Below are 11,025 nucleotides of genomic sequence, written 5' to 3'. Positions count from 1 at the left end.
TTAACTCTGCGCCAGTTGTCAGTTGACAGTTCATATGGTTGACAGTAACGATCTCTGTGGTGCAATTAGCTCGTTCATTACCCATTTTGCGTGGAGTGGAGATGGTACAACGATACGCGTTGATATACTTCTACAGTGTCAGAATAATATAATTCCACATGTAGCTGAAACACACTTATCATGCGATACACTGCAGTACCCCTTAATTTTCTGGGAGAGGCAGGATAGATACGATTTCAGTATAATGCAAACTAGTTCAATTCAGGTAAACACTGATTTCCATTTTTACTTTCAAATATTTGTAAGTGTAACTTACATTTTTCTTCTTTTTCTTTATTCTTACAGTTGAAGAACTCAATAAAAAAGTATCAATGGTGAATTATTTTTCATACTGCATAATGATACCTCAGAATGGAAGAAATCATATTTTGCAATGCCATCAAGTATTTCATCAATATGTGGTAGACATGTACGAGAAAACTAAAGCATAACCTGGAAGTTTACCTTTGCGCCAGTTGTCAGTTGACAGTTCGTATGGTTGACAGTAGCGATCTCTGTGGTGCAACTAGCTCGTTCATTACCCATTTTGTGTGGAGTGGAGATGGTACAATGATACGCATTGTACTTTCTCGCTTTCAACAGGTGCAAATCTGTTGCAACCGAGGGATGATTTTCATGACCTACAACATGAGGAGCTTGCAGATGTCGCATTGCAAGGTTACGTAATCTCACAGTATGTCATTTTTTCTGTGAATTTGTGAGAGACTAAGTGGTTCCACTATCAACAACTTTTGCTGCGACTACAGGCATTCTCTCAAAAAGCATGCAACGACTTTGAGTATCGTCTGGATGTTTGTCGTGCGTCCGTGCGGTACCTTGAACATCAGTGAAACCTAAATGAAAACTCAGTAACTATAGCGAAGTACCACAAGGATGTAAGTGATTTACGGTATGCAAAAGATATGCCCTTGTACAATCAGATGGTTCTTTTGAAAATGAGAACATTGTAGTCCTTGTTGCAGTTAAGATTCACGCAAAGTTCAGACTCCGCTTACGTAGAAAACACAGTCCTGTGCAATCGGGTGAATCTTTTAGAAACACCCTATAAAATAGCACTCCTGTCCATGTCTCTGTTCTGGTCTATCTATAGTTGCCATCCAACAACAAAAAGCCTAAGGAAAACCTTTGGAAGATATACATTCAGTTTGAAGGCTAGTGTTCTTGTAGGTGAGAGACAGAAACTGAAACTTTCTGCTCCTACTGACTCAGACGTCCCATACATCCTGTTTTTACGGATAATGTAAGTCATAGACCAACTTCTGCTAATACATGCAACGGTTTTTTAAAGATTATACAGACGGGATTTATTAAGAACATGAGATCTATTCCATAAACAGGTTTTTGAAACCGATTTTAAATATCTGTGAGGCAGCACCGTACGAGACGGCGCACTGGTCACGAATTTTTGTTCAGGAAGGCCGTCGTTCATGCCGCTTGCAGTTTTTCGGCATTTCAAAAACAACTGCTGGAGAGTGCCTGAGTTAACATCTTATTCCAGCGTTTTCCTACGGAGCGGACAGTCGCTAATGAAACTGATGCCTGTGATGTGTATTTGTGCAATGTTGTTTGCTCCTTTTTCTGGGCAACAGTTTCCTAAGTCAACACACCAGAAAGTACTCTCCATTGTAAGCTCGCTTTCATAGGTACGTTCAGAGAAAGGCCGCCTTTCACATATCTCTTACTGGGCAACCTTCTACAAATGGCGTAGTCGCGTAGCGGAGTCACCAAGATACATCACTCATCGCCAGCTGAGCGAAAGCAGGGACCGTTCCTAGGAACTGAAGGCAGTCTGACGCGCCGCCGAGTAGACAGAGAGGCCTACTTAAGTGTGTCCGCACTCTCCCCTGTCAGGCCACCCTTGTGTAAACAACGGATACCTCGAACCTGAGTGTGCCCCTGACTCACAGATAGGAAGCGCCGCCGTGTAACTGGACCTTGTCACGTCCGGAACAAGTGGAGGTTCTTTGAAATTCAGACTGATATTTCCCAAAGGACTATCCATATTCCTGAGTACTTCTGGTAAGCTGTCGTTACGAATTTTCCAATGGTAAATCACACTTCGTTTCTATATCTACATCTACATGGATACTCTGCAAATCACATTCAAGTGCCTGGCAGAGGGTTCACTGAATCACCTTCACAGTTCTCTGTTATTCTAATCTCGTATAGCGCGCGGAAAGACTGAACACCTATATCTCTCCGTACGAGCTCTGATTTCCCTTATTTTATCGTATTTTATCGTATTTTTATCGTATGTCGGTGCCAACAAAATATTTTCCATTCGGAGGAGAAAGTTGGTGATTGGAATTTCGTGAGAAGATTCCGTCGCAACGAAAAACGCCTTTCTTTTAATGATTTCCACCCCAAATCCTGTATCATTTCTGAGACGCTCTCTGCCATATTTCGCGATAATACAAAACGTGCTGCCTTTCTTTGAACTTTTTCGATGTATTCCATCAGTCCTATCTGGTCAGGATCCCACACCGCACAGCAGTATTCTGAACGAGGACGGACAAGCGTAATGCAGGCAGTCTCCTTAGTAGGTCTGTTACGTTTTCTAAGTGTCCTGCCAATAAAACGCAGTCTTTGGTTAGCCTTCTACACAACATTTTCTACTACTTCCTTCCAATTTAAGTTGTTTGTAATTGTAATATCTAGGTATTCAGTTGAATTTACGGCTTTTGGATTAGACATATTTTCGTGTAACCGAAGTTTAACGAGTTCCTTTTAGCACTCATGTGGATGACCTCACACTTTTCGTTATTTAGGGTCATCTTCCACTTTTCGCACAATTCAGATATCTTTTCTAAATCATTTTGCAGTTTGTTTTGATCTTCTGATGACTTTATTAGTCGATAAACGACAGCGCCATCTGCAAACAACCGAAGACGGCTGCTCAGATCGTTTATATAGATAAGGAACACCATAGGGCCTATAACACTACCTTGGGGAACGCCAGAAATCACTTCTGTTGTACTCGATGACTTTCCGTCAATTACTACGAACTGTGACCTCTTTGACAGGAAATCACAAATCCAGTCACATAACTGAGACAATATTCCATAAGCACGCAATTTCACTACGAGCCGCTCGTGTGGTACAGTGTCAAAAGCCTTCCGGAAATCCGGCAACACGGAATCGATCTGGAATCCCTTGTCAATAGCACTCAGTACTTCATGTGAATAAAGAGTTTCAAAATATGAGGGGGAGTTCCATAAACAATTACTGGTGCAATGCCTGTTTTCGGCTATCAACCAAAATGGAGCAGTTGCTTTGGACAAAATTCGTCATACATTCCATCCGGCAACCAAGTTTTCAATGACAACAAAAACTTGCAGGCATGTGCTTCTACAAGATTTGAATTACTAATTGTATTGCAAGCCTTTGCCGAGATTCTAAATCGTACAAAATTCTGAGAATATCGTATGGGTTAAGGCTGGGTGCAATCACAATTTGGATGAAACAAGCTCTTTTAAAAAAGTAAACCGGCGCATGAACGTATAGTGGGCTCAAACTAGAACTTAGAGCGCTCGATGGGTGAAGAGCACGCGGGCTAAGCTAACAGACCTAGCTTCCCTCACGTAGAGCTGGCAGTCAACGTCCGCATTCTATGTTCCTCCAAAAGCAGAAGTAACCTAATCGTCACATGGATCGCCGATCCTTTCTGGTGTTGTATAAGACGTACCCGAACCCCTTCATGGACCGTGATTAGCCTCCTCAATCATCTACAGTAAGAATGAAACTGTAAAACCGTCGTGTCTGTGTTTTTGAACACGCTAATCCCCAAAATTGCTAGATGTATTATCATAGCGTTTTACGTAACTTAAGCGTAGCTTGGGGAAACATGAACTTTATTTCATCGCAATCGGATAACGGAACTAAAATATATCGTTATAAACTTTTGAACTATATCATACTGGTGAAAACGCTTTATTGATTGATAAAGAGGCTGTCCCAAAAAGAATGACCTGATTTTAACTTGTAATAATATTGAGACAAATGTCACTAGGTAACTGAAACAGCGCTATATGTAATCGGCATTGTCTACAGCTTCAGAAAAAATCCGCTAGATGTCGCTATGAGCACTGACCTGGAGCGTGCAGGCAGTCTCGCGCAATATGGCATCCGCGCAACAGAAGGCGTATTGTGTTTTTGAATTTAGTCGTACCCAATCAGTGATGGCAGTTCAGCGGGCGTTTCATATTCGACTTCGTGCTAAACCACCATCACCAACTGATGAACTAAAAACCAGAATATCCGCTGCTGTAGCTTCAGTGACAGAAGACACCTTACGCTCAGTTTGTGATGACTTCGGCTATCTGCTAGATGTCGTCCGTGCAGCCAATGGAGGACATATTAAACATTCATGATGGATTTTTATAAACTTCTGTCTTTCCTGAGTAATTTAGTACGCAATTTGTTGGTGTTAAGCTCTTCTTCCTAATAAATAATTCTATTTAAAATCGGGCCATTCTTTTCGGGCACCCTGTATTCTGGGACTATGATCCAGCGTAATGAACACATTGCTTATACAATCCTCAACGTGATCAATGAATATTATTCAATGCTAAAGTAATTCTGTCTGTTACGTTTTCAAGACTAAACTGCTAAACCAGTTTTATTAAATCTGGTATAAAGATAGCCTGAACCATGGAAAAGAACACACACAAAAAAAGAAAATGAAACCACGGCCCGTGAGACCCTGCTGCAGGGGACGGAACATCTGTTTTCTCATCAGCGAACATTCTGAAACAGCTAGAAGTCGTCAGTTTGGTAGCGGACGGAAGTGTGGGAGAAAACGTAGTAGACGGAGACGGCTTGAATACAGTAAGTGGCTTCAAACGGATATGTGTTGTAGCAGTTAAGCAAAGATGGACCTGACCAAGGTTAGACTACCGTGGGGAGATAAAGCAAACCGGATGTACGAAAACCACAGCACAAGTAACAACACTTCACGAGTTAGTACGGTACTTCTGTGGTCGGTAACGCATTTGGTAGAGAAAGTTACGACAATCTTTAAGAAGAGGTTACTTTTTTCTTGGAATTAATTGCGTTTTAAACAATTGATTTTGATTTTATTTAATCGGAAGAATGAAACTAATTGGTGCTGTATTATTCAAGTGATGCTGAGAACTGAAAATTTTTAGTAAGTGGGAACAAATTAGGAATGGAAGCACACAAAGTTATAGGATCATAAAGCTGTGTGACGATGATTATGATGTTTGGTTTGTGGGGCGTTCAACTGCGCGGTCATCAACGCACGTACAAACTCCCAATTTTTACACAGTCCAATTTTTTTCACAGTCCAATCTAGCCACTGCCACGATTGATGATGATGAAAGGATGAGGACTACACAAACTCCCAGTCCGCGGGCAGAGGAAATCCCCAACCCGGCCAGGAATCGAACCCGGAACCCCGTGATCCAGAGGCAGCAACGATAGCCGCTAGACCACGAGCTGCGAACTAGCCGTGTGACGTAATTGTTTAGTCACATGTCCCAAAGTGACAGCGTATAAATTAATTGCGGTAGTGTTATGTGTAACCTTCCTGGGAAAAGTCACAAGGTCTGTTAAGTTTTTGAAACGAGAGGGAGGGGAATTTTTCCGCTAAAGATACGACGCAGAAGTAGCTGGCGGCACGCCTGCGGCCAGTTCGCACACAAAGCAAACATTACGGGACACGACACCCGTGTTTCCGAGGCCGAAAGACTTGAAATGGTTGGCGGAGTTCCTAAGTCAAAAGCGTGTTTCCAAAAGGCACGAAGGCCCTGAGCGAAGGTAGAACGGGCCACGGTCTCCGCCCCCTGAGTACGCATATTGAAGCCCCGTCGGTTTTCCGTACACGGCCTGGGAAAACACCTGCCTAGTTACTCAGAGAAGTTCTCAGCCAATGACGGTGAGAGCCTTGTACAGTGCCATCTCCTAGGGAGTTTGCGGATATGAAACAGCCGCCTATTGAGAAAATCCTGCGTTGTTTTCCCGACATTTCGAAAGGAACGGAGAAAATCTCGATTTTCAGTGTGACAAAACCATCAAGTCCTTCCCTCCACAGTGCTGCCCTAAGGAGCCGGATGGAGCTCAAGATGGTTCAAATGGCTCTGAGTACTATGGGACTTAATGTCTGAGGTCATCAGTCCCCTAGACTTTTTTTAAAAATAATTCATTATTCTTCAATACATGACACATAAGCAACCCACCGCCTAATACATTAGTGGGTCCTAATTGATACTAAGACAATTATTACTACTGCAGCTTTTTATTCTAAGAATGTTAGTTCTGTTACTCTTCCACTATGGGCACTACTGTTATGTCCTAAGGTTACCTATACTTGACTACGTCTGGTACTTATGCTAGTCGACTCTACCTGCAGCGTAACAGGTGTGCCAGCGTATATATAAACCTAGACTTTGAACTACTTAAACTTAACTAACCTAAGGACATCACACACATCCATGCCCGAGGCATGATTCGAACCTGCGACCGCAGAAGCAGCGCGGTGTCAGACTGAAGCGCGTAGAACCGCTCGGCCACAACAGCCGACTGCTCGATTGTCACTGTGGCAAAACTAGCAAGTTCTTCCCTCCACAGTGCAGCCTTAAGAAGCGGGACGGAGCTCAAGAAACATGCGTCTTTGACATCCGACGGGTCAGGCGTACCGACGTATGTATTAGTCTCTCTTTAGTATTGGTCTTGGGTTGTTTGGGGGGAGAGATCAAACAGCGAGGTCATCGGTCTCATCGGATTAGGGAAGGCAGGCGAAGGAAGTCGGCCGTGCCCTTTCAAAGGAACCACCCCAGCATTTGCCTGGAGGGATTTAGGGAAATCACGGAAAACCTAAATCAGGATGGCCGGACGCGGGATTGAACCGTCGTCCTCCCGAAAGTATTGATCTTGGTGTTCGACACGCTCGGAGACTAAACACTTAGCTCTCGGTATTTAAGATTGCGGGGTGACATGCTGAGCGCACACGCAGGGATCCAGCGGCGTACAGCTGCGGCTTGGCATTACTCCGGTGCGTTTATTTTGACAAAGTGTCGCATTTAGCCTTTGCGCTGCTTTATGCTCTGCGCAGCTCGCAAATTGCGTTATTATTCAGCAGTGGGACTTGTTTTCAGATTTATCGTAGAGAGATTTCACTACAGGAATTGTGAATCAGTCTTCCACAGTTTGGTAGTATTTGTGAGCTGCTCAGACTTAGACTATTCGTTTGATTTATCCTGCAGCGGTCTTTCACACGAAATTCAGGTGCCTTCGGCACATATAAAGATGATAATCAGCAGCCCCGAGTAATCTCATATTGCTAACTCATGTCAATAACTCTTGCGTACTTGTACACCTAATACTCTTGATCTCGTACAAAAAATTTGTAATAGCACTGAGTGATTAAATATTTTAATTTAGTATGAATGGCGTTAGTGACATCTTTTCTCAGTTGCAACTAACTGATGATGGGCGACCTCATAATTTCTTTATTTCTAGACAGTGCGCTCGCTGCGACGCTGTTTTGCTTGTAAAAAGAATGCCATTGTTGGGAACATTCCCAAGTGTAAGCAGTTCGGTAACATTATTTTATTTTCGACAACTGATCGTCACCTGCAAGTTCGAGAGCAAAGACTTTTCATTGCCAGCGTGTTTTATAGTGTTATTTTGCCTACAAGGCGTAATATAAAATGCGATGTGTTGAAATGGAAAATGTTCAAATGGTTCAAATGGCTCTGAGCACTATGGGACTCAACTGCTGAGGTCATTAGTCCCCTAGAACTTAGAACTAGTTAAACCTAACTAACCTAAGGACATCACAAACATCCATGCCCCAGGCAGGATTCGAACCTGCGACTGTAGCGGTCTTGCGGTTCCAGACTGCAGCGCCTTTAACCGCACGGCCACTTCGGCCGGCAAATGGAAAATGTGTCAGGCAGCTTGCACTTACCACAGATGAACACCACACCCCTCAGCGACACGACACGTATGAAGTTCCGAACACGGGATACACAACAGGCTGAAACTGGAATTGAATGGCATCGGAGTTTTATATTGTACATGCACTATCTATCGCAGAAACAGACTGGAAAACGATTGTGGAGCTCCATATATAGCGTCAAGTTACAACACTTTCTGAATGAGAAATAATTTGTGTGAAAATAAATGTTAAACGTAGACCAGACATGGAACGGTATGGCACCGCGGAGAGCGCTGAATAACTTGCTTACACACTACTTAACCTAAATTATCCTAAGGACAAACACACACACCCATGCCGGAGGGAGGACTCGAACCTCCGCCGGAACCAGCCGCATAGTCCATGACTGCAGCGCCTCAGACCGCTCGGCTAATCCCGCGCGGTGAAAATGTAGGAATAACTGAATGTGGGTGCAACCTGTAACCTGGTAAATAACGAGCAGCCCTTAGTGGCTCGCCATCATCATTTTTATCTTAAATATCTTTGTGACTAATGCCCTTTTGGCACATTTATTATTTTATAAATGACATATAAGTACAGCCAGTCTTTCACGATGATTCTGTACTTTGTATCATACGTTTTTAGTCATAATTCTGTGACCATGTTATAAACCATTCTTTGATTTAAATTCTGAGAAAGACACTCCGAGCAGTGTTGAAACCCGGTTAATTCGTTAAAAATAGTGACCGAGGGCTGTTTTCTTTCAATTGCAACTATTCATGGTCTCTGAACGTGCAGCCATGTACAAAATTTTGAATGTGGATGGTCGGACGCGGATTTGAGTCGTTGTCATCCCGAATGCGAGTCCAGTATGCTAACCATTACGCCACGTCTCTTGGTCTTATCGTTAGAATACGCTGCGTACGGTGCAACGTTCTTTATAATTCTTGGAATACTTAAATGACTGCCTGAAATGAGAATGCATACAAAACTGGAGTTATCGTGTAGCGTGTTGTAACCTCAAGTAGTGTGCTTACTCTATGTAATTGTTACCAAAACTTTATACGAATTGATAGGGCAATGCAACTCTCATACCAATAAGAAAATACAGTCACTGCAAAATACATTCAGCCCCTTAGGTACTGAATGCTCTGACACTGTCCAAAACTGATAACTTTGGTCCCTGTGCACATAACAAATACACTCCTGGAAATGGAAAAAAGAACACATTCACACCGGTGTGTCAGACCCACCATACTTGCTCCGGACACTGCGAGAGGGCTGTACAAGCAATGATCACACGCACGGCACAGCGGACACATCAGGAACCGCGGTGTTGGCCGTCGAATGGCGCTAGCTGCGCAGCATTTGTGCACCGTCGCCGTCAGTGTCAGCCAGTTTGCCGTGGCATACGGAGCTCCATCGCAGTCTTTAACACTGGTAGCATGCCGCGACAGCGTGGACGTGAACCGTATGTGCAGTTGACGGACTTTGAGCGAGGGCGTATAGTGGGCATGCGGGAGGCCGGGTGGACGTACCGCCGAATTGCTCAACACGTGGGGCGTGAGGTCTCCACAATACATCGATGTTGTCGCCAGTGGTCGGCGGAAGGTGCACGTGCCCGTCGACCTGGGACCGGACCGCAGCGACGCACGGATGCACGCCAAGACCGTAGGATCCTACGCAGTGCCGTAGGGGACCGCACCGCCACTTCCCAGCAAATTAGGGACACTGTTGCTCCTGGGGTATCGGCGAGGACCATTCGCAACCGTCTCCATGAAGCTGGGCTACGGTCCCGCACACCGTTAGGCCGTCTTCCGCTCACGCCCCAACATCGTGCAGCCCGCCTCCAGTGGTGTCGCGACAGGCGTGAATGGAGGGACGAATGGAGACGTTTCGTCTTCAGCGATGAGAGTCGCTTCTGCCTTGGTGCCAATGATGGTCATATGCGTGTTTGGCGCATTGCAGGTGAGCGCCACAATCAGGACTGCATACGACCGAGGCACACAGGGCCAACACCCGGCATCATGGTGTGGGGAGCGATCTCCTACACTGGCCGTACACCACTGGTGATCGTCGAGGGGACACTGAATAGTGCACGGTACATCCAAACCGTCATCGAACCCATCGTTCTACCATTCCTAGACCGGCAAGGGAACTTGCTGTTCCAACAGGGCAATGCACGTCCGCATGCCACCCAACGTGCTCTAGAAGGTGTAAGTCAACTACCCTGGCCAGCAAGATCTCCGGATCTGTCCCCCATTGAGCATGTTTGGGACTGGATGAAGCGTCGTCTCACGCGGTCTGCACGTCCAGCACGAACGCTGGTCCAACTGAGGCGCCAGGTGGAAATGGCATGGCAAGCCGTTCCACAGGACTACATCCAGCATCTCTACGATCGTCTCCATGGGAGAATAGCAGCCTGCATTGCTGCGAAAGGTGGATATACACTGTACTAGTACCGACATTGTGCATGCTCTGTTGCCTGTGTCTATGTGCCTGTGGTTCTGTCAGTGTGATCATGTGATGTATCTGACCCCAGGAATGTGTCAATAAAGTTTCCCCTTCCTGGGACAATGAATTCACGGTGTTCTTATTTCAATTTCCAGGAGTGTAAATAAAATTACCTTACCTCTAAAGCAGCAACGGTGGATCGTGTTATATTTTGCTCTCTCATGAAGAAGAATACAATATACTAGCTACCGACTTAGCTGTGTACAATGCTGGCCGTAATGTACATGACATTCTTTTGGCTGAGAAATGTAAACTTTTAAGAAAAATTCAGTGTCTTTAAAAAACATACGACCTGGACAGGGAGGTGGTAGTGATTTGAGTGAATTACTAACACTGAGTTTTTCAATAGTGAAGTTGTATTCTAAGTTAAGTTTGGCTTTTCAAAACATCTGACAATTGGAATTACATTACTCAGAAAAATTACGTCCTTTCTTCAAATGGCTCTGAGCACTATGGGACTTAACATCTGTGGTCATCAGTCCCCTAGAACTTAGAACTAATTAAACCTAACTAACCTAAGGACATCACACACATCCATGCCCGAGGCAGGA

The sequence above is a fragment of the Schistocerca cancellata genome, chromosome 5, assembly GCF_023864275.1.
Source record: "Schistocerca cancellata isolate TAMUIC-IGC-003103 chromosome 5, iqSchCanc2.1, whole genome shotgun sequence".
Lineage (NCBI taxonomy): Eukaryota > Metazoa > Arthropoda > Insecta > Orthoptera > Acrididae > Schistocerca > Schistocerca cancellata.
Note: the sequence above shows the minus strand (reverse complement) of the source record.